Source organism: Sciurus vulgaris (assembly GCF_902686455.1).
Source record: "Sciurus vulgaris genome assembly, chromosome: 11".
In the NCBI taxonomy this organism is placed as follows: Eukaryota; Metazoa; Chordata; class Mammalia; order Rodentia; family Sciuridae; genus Sciurus; species Sciurus vulgaris.
This window is the reverse complement of record NC_136472.1, coordinates 35141159-35154294: the sequence shown is the minus strand read 5'-3', so window position 1 is coordinate 35154294 and position 13136 is coordinate 35141159.

Sequence of the window (13136 nt, the reverse complement as noted above, 5' to 3'; positions counted from 1 at the left end):
ATGGGATCCCTTTGAACATAGTCTGGATGGAGGGAAAAGGCTCAGGACTGTCAAATTTTTCATCTAGCCAATCTGAGTTTCAGAGTTTGCTCTGAAGTTTACGAGGTCTCCAAACTTTAACAAGTCTTAATGTACTTTTCTTCCCTTCAGCTATTTCCTTTGTAAGAGATTTTTTTTTCTTAAAATTGTGGTCAGATTTACATAATATGATGGATATAAATTTGGGACATATTGATAATTATTCTTATTTGTCATTGGATTTATAATATTAACAAGAAAAATTCTGTGTCCTTCAAAATCTTGTCACTAGCGACAAGGACAATGTAAATCAGAATTCAGTATCAATTCAGTGCAGGCATCAAATGTGAGCCAATATCCAAATAACCATTGCAAAAGTTGAAAAATTTCTTTCCTTATAGATTTTCCATTTTGGGATCTGTTCATTCTAACTATCTAGTCACAAACTCCCAGTCGACAGCTGGTGTGCATTTAAAAACCAAACAGCTTTTATTTGTATTTGTTTCTCCAGAATACAAAAATAAACAAAACACAATGATTATTAAAGAAGTAGGTTTTCATACAATTTTAAAGGAAGGAAAGATATATATTAAGGTCTACATTATTCCTTGGATTATAAAGTTCAAAAACTTAAAAATTATTCATTTGTCTATATTTTACTCCAAGTTTTCTTGACTTTTTATTTTTTTATTTCTAGGCCAGCTACAAGTTAATTTAAAGTTATATATTTGTTTCTCATGAGTCATGTAGCTTATTTCCACAGCACAGCTCTAACAATGAGCTAAGGATAAATGCAACCAAGATAGGAGCCCTCATTGCTGGCCATGATCCCAGGATTAGCATATCTAATTCATTAGAAACCTCTCTTCTAAATATTATGACACAACTAGCAAGAATAACTTGTTTGACATTTTAAGTCAAACATAAACCACTGGCATTGGGTATATTAGAGTGTATTTTTAAGCAGAATATTTTAAGAAAACTCAAAATATTCTTAAAGTGGCCCTAAATAAATATTATAAACCAAACAGAATATTTCCATATAAATTTGATAACAAATTAGTATAATTGCTCTACATAATTCCCTTCCTAGTTGTATGTGTGGATTTTCTGAAGAATCCAATCCATAGGCTGTAGCAATATCTGAACACTTTGGAATTTATAACACATATATAATATCCCAAAATACCAAATTATCTGTGGCTTTCAGTTGAACTGATCAACAATATGTCTGCTGTAATACCATTATTCTCTTCTTAATTCCCATTATATGAGGACACATACCATCTATTTCTCTTTATAACCACACTATTAATAAAATACTATTTTAAAATAAACTTGAGTAACCTTACCAAGGTCATAGATGGAAGAGATGCATATGATCCAGCAAGTATGAGCCTGTTCTCGCTCAGCACTGAACAGCTAACCACCACCAACATGGGGGTTGGGGGTTAAAAGTAGCCAACCAGTGAAGATATTTCCTTCATAGAAGGAAGATGCTATCAGAAGTCAATTCTGGGACTCTTGGAGGAACTCGGAGAATGGCCAGCTATTGTGCATCCACCATAACTAGATAGTACCTAAGTTAGACTATAATTAGAAATATAGAAAATCCCTCTCTTGTTTTCCTCTTCTCTGTTCAACTTGAACTCTGATATGCCACAGACAGCAACTGGGCAGTGGGCAGGCAGAGACCCTGGAGGGAGTCCTGCCATCTCCCTCCCCACTTTGAAGGAGGGATAAACTGTGTGTGTCCATGTGCAGGGTGGGAGGGATTTACCTCAGATAGAGATTCTGTTTCATTTTGTACTGTGGCTGGACTTTTTAACTACTGAATGACTATAAGAAAAGTGGCAAAAACTGCCTGAGAGTTCATCTACCGAAGTTGTGACAAAAACCAACATTGATTTTTTTTATTGTTCCTACCAAGTTGATTGTATTTCCATTGAATCTTCTGTTCCTGATCAGTGACACTGAGATTCTATTGAGTTCTCCTTTGGGTCCACTCCTGTTCTGCCGTATAGATGATATGACTCCTTTAGGTAATGAAGAATTACAGACAATAAATAAATCAAGCAGGATCGTGATTCATATAGATATAGGAAAATGAAGACAGCATTTTTTGAGAAAGAGGGAACATGTATATGACTGGGTGTAATCAATCACATTTGTTCCCACATTGCTCTGATAACCTCTATCCTGTTTATTTATCTCAATTCTAGTCCTTATGAAAAATTTATAGGTACCTATTCAACATAAGGTATCTAGAACAAAGTTCACAAAGATTTTATTAAATATCACTACAATCAACAAATATGTAAAAGCATAAAGGTATACTGGGAAACTTTGTGTATTTGGCATAAAACTGTACACCCATGCAGTTTCTTGGAAGAGTCTATGTGTTTTCATTAGCTAAAAAGTATAAAATCCCAGCTTCTATTTCTAGCTCTGTCATCCAGCTGCCCCATCATCTTGGTAACTTCTTAATCATTTGGAGTTTTCAGATAAAATGAGGTTTCCTATTATGGATAATTCCATTCAGAACACTAATGCACTAAAAGGCCTTCTTCTACAAATGTTTTTTTATAAACTATTTCACCACATCTAGATTTTTCATTAGAACCAACACCAAATGGTTATGAGTTTAATTCTTCAATCACCTAGGTAGTTGTCTACCATCAAATACGGTTACCCTATTTGCATTCTTAAGTTTCTGACAATTCACTTTTTATGCTTTCCTAAATAAGAGGTAGTCAAATAATTTGAAAGCAATAGAGTGGACATGAAAATAGTAACTTCTAAGCCTTAGAAAAGTAGCAATGACTGTGACTGTGTAAGGGTTAAAGGCAATGAGTTATTTGGGTCTCTACAATATCACCCAACTGGTTTGATTTTTTAATTTTTTTTTTTAGTCAGTGAAATGATTGTTTTTGAAAATTGATCATCGGAATTGACCTGTTGTTTTGATGTTGTAAAAGCACAATCTATGTTATCGTGAGAGAGAGTATTTCCTATTAAGTTCCATTGATCCACAGAAAATAAATCAACTGAGATCTGTACAAGTATAAAACATAGCTTATTTAGTTATATGTTTTAAGGAAGAAATAAAAAAACAATCCATTTCTCTTCTAAATAAAATAAATGAGTTATTTTTAATTTCTCTCTCTATATAAATACATGTAATTATATATATGTGTATATATATGTACATATATATATGTATGTGTTTTCAAAATATGTGAATAATATTTAAAGGGAGGAAAGGATATTACTGGAGACAAAAATGAAAAAAAATAAAACATATGCCAAAGAAAAACTATATGAGACAATGGTGTATCCCTATGTCAATGTAAAAGCAAAGAGTATTAGAGGTATCAAAAGACAGGCACATTGGTGTGTATGAAGGGATGGGGGGAGTGCATGAGTGTGTGTGGACTCACATACAGTCAGAACTCAGAAAAGGAAATCAATTTCTACGTAGTAACTACTTCACAGGACAAAAGCTCCTTATCACAGTCCGTATTTAAAGGTATGGTTCATTCTCATTCTTGTGCAAGCAAATAAAAAGATCATCCTTTATCTTTGTATGGTGAACATGATGAAGTTAAGTCAAAACCTAACATTTTGCAATCACCACCCAAGCTTCATAAGTCAACCGAATTTCAGTTCACTGCATGTGTGTCCTCATACCGGTCAAAGCAGAAATTATGGAATGTTCTGCCATTGTAATATGTGGATAATATGTGAATGATTTCATAATTTCTTTTGCGGGAACAAAAGAGGTACAAATAACTTCTCCAAACAGGAACTCTCTCAAAAATTCTTTCAAATTACTGCCTTGTCACAGTTACCATGTTTATGATATACATGATCACTAAATAGAAACATCCTCTATGGTCAAGAGTCTGAAGTTACAAGTCCACAAGTGAACTCAACTTGGAAGAAATTCAGTTAGAGATAGCAATGAAATTAGAATTTGGATCTAGGCACATAGAGTTTAAAATTCTAAGTTGGTCAATTAATGATTGTTGTAGTTAACTTTTTCCCTGTTGTGACCAAAAAGATCTGACAAGAACAAGTAGAGGAGGAAATGTCTATTTGGGGACTCACTGCTTAAGAGGTCTTAGTGCATAGACAGTGAGCTCCCTTGATCTGAACCCAAGGTGAAGCAAAGAGTGTGGCAGAGGGAAGAAGGTATGGACATGCTACCAGCAAGCAGAGAAAAAGAGACTACTCCACTCACAGGGACAAAATATATACACCAAAGGCACACCCCCAATGACCCACCTCCTTCAGCCACACCTTTTCTGCCTTCAGGTACCACCCAATTAATCCCTCTTGGAGGATAAAAGCACTGATTAGGTTAAGGGTTTCACAACTCAATCATTTCACCTCTGAACCCTCTTGCATTAACTCATGCATGAGCTTTTGAGGATGACCTCACATCTAAGCCATAACAATGATTTAACTTTTAGTAGATGACTTAAGTATTCATTTTTCCTTGTTTTTACAATGGATATAAGAATATAATTTCAAGTTGAGTTACTGTAGGGATTGAAGTTGATATATTTATTGTCTGCAACATATAAAGGCATTGTATAAAAGGTCATAGTAACAATTGTCATTGTGCATCTAATGGAGTTTATGGAATTTTTTTTCATTTTTAATATATAAAATGAAAATTATGAATATAAGATTTACTATTTATATCTAGTTTACATTTAATTTTGTGTGAATAGAGTTGCGTATGGTGTTTTTTAGTATTTTATTTGTTCTTTTTCGATATACATGACAGTAGAGTGTATTTTGATATATTATACATTCATGTAGTATAATTTATTCTAATTAGATCCCATTCTTGTGGTTGTACATGATGTGGAGTTTCACTGGTCATGTATTCATATATGAACACAGGAAAGTTATGTCTGATTCATTCTACTGTCTTTTCTATTCCCATCTCCCCTCCCGTCCCTTCATTCCCTTTTGTCTTATCTAATGAACTTCTATTCCCCTACCCTCGTTATTGTGTGTTAGCATCCACATATTATAATGGCAGAACATTCCAACCTTTGGTTTTGGGGGATTGACTTATTTCACTTAACATGCTAGTCTCCAGCAAATGCCATAATTTCATTCTTCTTTGTGGCTCAGTAATATTCCATTGTGTATATATACCATTTTTTCTTTACCCATTCATCTGTTGAAGGGCACCTTGGTTGGTTCTATAGCTTAGCTATTGTGAATTAAGTTGCCGTAAACATTGATGTGGCTGCATCATTATAGTATGCTGATTTTATGGTTTTATATACTTATATATTTAAATACCATATTTAGTATATTCAGTAATTCTAAAAAAATTTCCAATGTTATACTTATTAGTTCTCTAATACTTTTTAAGCATTATGTAAAAAGTAAAAGCTGATGGTGAGATACTATTTTATGAATTTTTAAATCAGTGTTTGACTAAAATGCATAATTAAAATCTCTAGTAAAATAAAGCCTATATGTATTTTCATTTTAGTTCTTTTAAAATTTCCTTACTCATTTTTTCCTCTCTGTTCTCAAGTATGCAAACTATGTGTTTATTTAACTTTCCTCTTTTAAGTTTTGTAAAAGTACAAATTTTTGCTTCATTCTATGGGTTACAATAATTTTACTCCATTTGTTCCCTACTCTTAGAAAACTTTTCATGTGAAAGATGAATATCTAAATATCTTGCCAGTTTTATTAGTACTGTTATTGCTTTCACAGTTATTGCTTATAAAAGAGATTTGCTTGCAACTAAATGCTATCTAGCTATACACATTTTCAGTTTTACCTTTCACCTCTTTTGAGAATAGAAACATCACTCTATTTGAGTTTGACTTAGGGAAAACATTGTTACTATCACATTTACACTAGAATTCTAGGGCTTCTAATTCAATCATGTATGGCTAACAACTCAATATCTCAATATTAATACTCAACAAGACTTGTTATATAAGAACATTTACAGTTAACTAACTCTTCATTCATGGTACCCAATAACTGGGCAGGATAGCAGAGAGAAGTAAGTTTTTATAAAAATCCAAAGTGACATTTTTATCTAATTTTATAATGCACTCAGTGATGTTTATTTTTCAATGGTTATGCCTTCCTGAAATTTCCACTTTAGTATTGACTTGTTCTTATTCTGTCCAAAAACATACCTGCTGATGGAAGAATTTAACAATCTTTGATATATAATTGGTAATCTACTTGTGTTATGTATAACCAGTCATATGTACAAAAGCATCCAGAGAGAAAATGTCCCTCATCTGCATTTGTCTTAAATATTTAGACAATTTTGGCACCATTTATTTTGAAATAATGGGGATTTACAAATTTCATTACAATAGTATTGTAAAACCATTGTAATATCCATTTCTCCAGCCTTAGCTCCAAACTTTAATTCAATCTGTTTGTTCAAATAAAATAAGCTATAGATCTTTTGAAGCAGATGGTGCCGTTTCTTGTTCTGAAACAAGAAAGTAAAATTACTGCATTTCAGAAGCAATGCAATGTTTATACATTAGGGAAAACAAATACACAAATGTCTCTTAATGGAACACACTATTCAATAAAAAGCTAAATCAGATACCAAGGATTGTGTACTCTTTCCACCATACGGGTAAACTTGCTATCAGATGAACAAATATCAAAATTCTTGTTCTCAATTGGGGCATTAATGTGATATTTGTTACAATTTTATTTTTGTTGTTCAACTATTGTTTTATTATTATTGTACTATTTTATTATTATTTATTAAAGTAGTATTTATAGTTTTGATGTTTTCTATTATAGTCTTAATATTTTCTATTTATACGTCAGGAACTACGTTACCTCCAAGTACATTATTTTAGTTGGTTCGAGCTGCCATAAAAATAATAATAATAATAATACAGCCTTGGTAGCCTAAACAACAAGAATTTAAATTGTCACAGCTCTGAAGCTGAAAATACAAGATGCAGGTGCAGAGGTTTTGGTTTGTAGTGAGAACACCACTTGCAGATGGTAGCCTTCTCTCTGTGTCCGCACATGACTTTTTCTTGGTGATGCACATGGAGAAAAGAGGAGATGAAGCTTTTAGATGTTGTTTCCTATGAGGAGACCAGTCCTATTAGATTAGGACTACACCTTGACAAACTCGTCCTATCTAATTATCTTCTAAAGTTCCCACCTCAAATACAATCACACTGGGGAATAAAGTTTCAATATAAGCTTTTGGAAGGAAAAACAAAAGCATTCAGTCTGTAACATACAGAACCACTTCAGTCAGACTGAGAAAACCATTTTTGAGTCAGGAAGGCTGAGTTCAAGTCTTGGCTCCACTCCCTGTCTATGATTTTTTGCAAAGGTAACTCAACCTTAACTTTCGTATCATCTTTGATTCACAGCCAGTGTTTGATTTTAGCCATAACGGTAGCCAATAATCATGGGCAAAATCAGACTACTATTATACTGACAGGCTCTAATGGGAAGTACATGTTCTGCTGTACACAGTTTCAACATAGGACCTGTACCTCGATTGCAGAATTCCATTTGATCTGCCCTACAGCATGGCCCAGAATTATAGAATTAGCTTTCTTCCATTGGAAGAATGGGAACTAAGACAGTTCAAGGTAGAATTTTGTTCACCTTGAGGAGACTGAGCAAAATGGAACACTTTTAACCAAATGACAAAGCAGTAGCTTTGATAACACATCCTTGAATTGGCTTTTCTGCCCACCCTTGCTTTTAATCTTTGGATTATTTACTATTCTTTCTATTGATTTCGAACTTTCTTCTTTTCCTCCATGTATTTCTATTGAGTTAGCCAGTATCTGAAATACCACTATTTCATTATAAGTTTTGAGAAGGGATATTCATTCTTTAAGATATAGTGGAATTGACTCCTCCTTCTTTTCTCCTCCAGGAAGATTTCCCAAGTTCTCTTAAACACTCCTTACTCTCTTAGTCTTACCATAACCTTTGGTTTTTACCACTAGAATAACATACATTGTGCTGTAATGTGCTTAGCTATTTAAATGTTGATCTTTCCCAATAAATCACAGCTTCTTGATAAATCATTTGAATCCTATAGGAGACCTTGCAAATTTTATTTCTCTCTCCAGTGTTTGGAATAGTCCCTGGCATATTGTAAGGGCTTTAAAATGTCTGTTAAATATGTTTAAATTCTTTTCTCACAATGAAAATATTCTTTAATTGGGATACTAGTTAAATGCTTAAAAAAATCATTATTTTGACCCCCCTTTCATTCCTTGAATACCATTCTTAAAAAACACTAAAAATAGAATAACGGATGCAGCTTAACAACAACAAAACCTTTCCTATAAAGAAATATCAAATAGAAGAAAAAGCAAATCACTGATAGCATATTTCAGCATCCACCCATACATACGTTTACACACACATGGTCTATTTTTGTTCTTAGGTTTCATGATCTATATATATTACCACCACCAGTGAATTGGCAACTATTGAAACATTTCTCAGAGGAGAAATACAGGGTTATTAAGTAGCAGTGAAACTGGTCACAGCATTTTCAAAAACCAATCAAAACTTTGTTCTCATGTGGTTTTGTTTCAAGACACTTTATTTAATATAGTCACACACTGCATAAGGATGTTTCAGTGGAAGACACAAGTCCCACATGATTATATCAGCTAGTACTGTTGAGGACACCTTAGTGCCTGAGTATCCTATTTGATGTTCATACACTGAGGAAATCGCCTAATGATGCATTTCTAAGATTGTCTCACCATTATTAAGCAAAGTATGTTGTATATATTAATTCATTATCATTAAACTCTCAGAGTCAGGTGTGGTAGCACATGCCTGGAATCCTCATTGGCTGGGAGAGGTTGAGGCAGGACGATTTCAAGTTCAAATCCAGCCTCAGCAAATCAGTGAGACCCTGCCTCACAAATTAAAAGGGCTAGGGATGTGGCTCAGTGTTTGAGGCCCCTGGGTTCAATCTCTGTTACAAAACAAAAAAGTCAAAATGGAACTCTCAGGCAATAGCACCATAATTAATAATAACTAACACCTGAATTAAGCCAAAAATGTTCTCCATGAGGCACTTTATAGTTTCTTGGACTTAGGAACACTACAAAATATTTTAGCACTCTCTATGCTTGAGAAAAATTTTTAAAAGCAAAATCACACACAAAAAAACAAAAATCATGGCACCGAATAGGTACAAAAAGGACACTTGTTTGCAGTTTGAAAGTTTTATTAGACAAGCTGTGGAATGTGTACCTACGCAGACATAAATGTGCATATTTCTACAAACAACCTCAAAAACACATTGAGTATTGATTTTGGAGTTTGCAAACAAAAACAAATTTTAGCTAATTCCCAAACGTGAAATTCACATATAAAAAGGCAGACTGTATATTTTATTTTGATGTGTTTTAACTTGCAGTTTTAATAAACATGTTTGTCTACAGCCATTGATACTCTTTCTCTCTGGTATGTACATGATCCAGAGCTATTGAAGGAAAAAAAACAACCACTATTGTTCTATCAGAGAACAATATTGAAAACAGCTTTCTCTGTTCCCTGGGAAATGAGGAATTACGCTATATGGGGAAATTAATTTTCAACTGCTTGTGCTATCTATCTAATCATAGGCACACTGAAAATCCTACACAAGGATTTATAGTGATTCACATCAAAATGTCACTGCTTTTTATTAAAAAGTATGAATAGGGTTGAGTTTCCATATTAGTCTCTCCTTCAACAGATGATTTTAAGATACACAGACCTATTTTATTTAAACTTAATTTGGCCACTATCTGAAATAAGAGTTTGAGTGACTAGATCTTACAGTCCTGCTAAGACACCTTCAAAGACTTTCTACATCAGTGTGGCTCCTTCCTCTTTTTCACCCCCACTGTTAAATGCATTCCTTTGACAATCTGCAGTCCACAGAGATTAAAGTCTCTAGACTAGTTTACTTAGAAGACCAAAAGATGAATAGAAACAGTAACTTTATACAGAGGTCCTTTGCAGGCTCACTAACTCCATGTCTTCTGCCATTTTCCCATGCAGGGATATTTATTTGGTTTGTTAAAATGTGAAGGTCCTGATTTTTTTTTTTTTTTGTTTGTTTTTTGTTTTAAATCCTAACACGGAAATGAATTTCTGTCTTGGGGAAATACCATCAGCTTTTTAATTTATTTGGCCTCTCCCGTATACATTCCCGTGAATACTTCATATTCCTGCCTGGTCTCTTGTGGAAATGTATTATTTATATTGAACAGGGAGATGACACTCTACTGCAACTTTTCTTCCAAATCACTTACTTTTAAAACATAGGGTAGAGGAAAAAGACATGTTTATTTGAAAGATCAGGGTTTTTTAAGCTAAGCCTGTGCTTTTCTCTTGTGGTTTTTTTTTTTTTTTTTTTTTTTTTTTTTTTTTTCTTTGCATTGATTCTTAGGGTGAAATGTAAAAACATAAAATAAAATAAATAAAACAAAACCATGGGAAAGATTTATTAATCTGTCAGGTACTCTTTCTCCTGTTTAAACCAATCATAAGTATTTAAATAAAAATTATAAGCTTCAAAATATCTAAGGCCTTCTTCTCTAAGCCCTTCTCAGAAGAGACCTGTGAACTGTTTAGTGTAATGATCTTGGAGAAAGGAAGAATGGCTGAATACTCCACCATGTGTCGAAGCTTCACATGGTCCTGGTAGACAAATTGCTCCACAGCATGAGATTTCCTCTTGATATTCATATCAAAATTTTCTTAGGGAAAATTTAGAATCATCTATAAAAATAAAGATGGATGATTATTGAAGTGGCTAGTGTAAGGCTGCAGAATGGTCTCCTATTCCCACATTTATCTTCTTTTTCTACTGAACAATTCTTCACAGAAGTAGAATAACTCATTGCTGAAAGTTCTATACATCTATGTGCTATAATAACAATATCACCTTATTAGGGGTAAGTTATTTTGGACTATTGAATTTTGTACCTAGAACTTACTAACTGTGTTACTTTGGTCAAGTCATTTTACCTTTATGGCTAGAGTTTCCTTTAAAGAACGTTTCTCTATTTTACGTGATAGAATTTTAATACTTAATCGGAGGTGCCATAAAGCGTGAATTGTTGCTAGATATCGCTGTCTCGAAGCTATAATCAACATGGTTTGAGTGATTCACATCTGAGAAAAAAATTTTAAAAAGGTACAACCAAATACTACACTGAAATTTTGAACATATTTCTAAATACAAGGAAATGAATGACAAGGAAAAATAATAACATTTACAAACTAATCATGATAAATGCTATGATTCTTGGACCAGAATATAAAAATGAATTGGAACAGAAGATATCCCTCCAAAGGGAGAGATTGATAGCTTTAAGGCTCATCTCATTCCATGTAAGGAGGAACAGAGAAGGCTTACTCCTACTTCCCATGTGGGTGAAGGATGCTTTCATAGAATTCTTGTCATGCCCTGTGATTAGTGCCAACTAATCAGAGATACACTGAGTACTCCACAGAAGGTTTATAGTGATCCATAACAACATGCTATGTTCTCTGTTACAAAAATAAGTTGAAAAATATTAAGTTACAGTACTAGTCTCTTTCAACAGAAAAAAAATAGTTGGAAATTTTTAGTATACATGACAGTAGATATAAAAGCATGGAACATAGCTTATTCTAATTAGGACCCCATTCTTGTGGTTGTACATGATGGTGAGATTCACTGTGGTGCATTCATATATGTACATAGGAAGGTTATGTCAGATTCATTTCACTGTCTTTCTCTTTCCTGTCCTCTCTCTCATCCCTTCATTCCCCTTTGTCTAATCTACTGAACTTCTGTTCTCCAAAGCCCCACTACTTATTGCAGGTTAACTTCCACATATCAGCGAAAACATTCAACCTTTGATTTTGGGGGATTGACTTATTTCACAGCATAATAGTCTCCAGATCCATCCCTTTATTGACAAAGTTCATAAAGTCATTCTTCTTAATGGTTGAATAATACTACATTGTGTACATATATATATATACACACACACACACACCATGTTTTCTTTATCCATTCATCGGTTAAAGGGCACCAAGTTTGGCTCCATAGCTTAGCTATTGTGAACTGTGTTGCTATAAACATTGATGTGGCTTTGTAACTGTAGTATGCTGATTTTAAAGCCCTTGGATAATATATCCAAAAGGAATGGGATAGCTGGGTCAGCTGGGGTGGTTCCATTTCCAGTTTTTTGAGGAATTTCCATACTGTTTTCCAGAGTGATTGCTCCAATTCGAAGTCCAACCAACAATGTATGATAATTTGAAGCTAAATGAACCTATTTTATTTAAACTTAATTTAGCCACTATTTCTAATTCTGTTTCATGCAGCTGAGAATAACAGGGAATTGGAAACTGACCCATTCTGACAAAACAAGCTAAGCTACAAAAAATAAAAGGAGTTAGGACAAGATAAACTTCACTCCCAGAGTTTGTTTGGAGCCGAGGATGTATTGTTGTAGAGCCACACAGAAAAGATAGACAATGTATAAATATTTTTTTTTCCTCTGTATAAAAAGGTTGCCCGGAGAGGTGAGAAAATATATGGAGCATCAAGAAGATGATAGTGAATATTGGATTCCTCAGGGCTAAAATAAAGCAATTGATCTTCTAGAATAAAGATTATTCTATCTGGGGTAGGACATGGGCATCAGGCCCAGTGTGTGTGTGTGTGTGTGTGTGTGTATGTGTGTGTGTGTGTGTGTGTGTGTGTGTGTGTGTGTGTGTGAAAGAAGAGAGACAGAGACAGAGACAGAGACACACACACAGAGATATTAGCCATTTTCAGGAATGAAACAATTAAAGGAAAATCTTCCATATGCTCTTCATACTTTTCCCTCCTTAGCCATGTGTCTGACTTAGAAGGGTTCAAAATTAGCTAGGAAGACAGAAGGAAGGAGAGGAGGCAGAGGTACAAAGAGGAATTCAAATTTCAAACATGTTATAGTTTCACTGTAATTTTCAGTGGACATCAAATTAAACAGTGGGAGGGACAGATTACTGTTAAATCAACCTCTAATTTACAATTCATATCAATTACTGCACAGTCTATG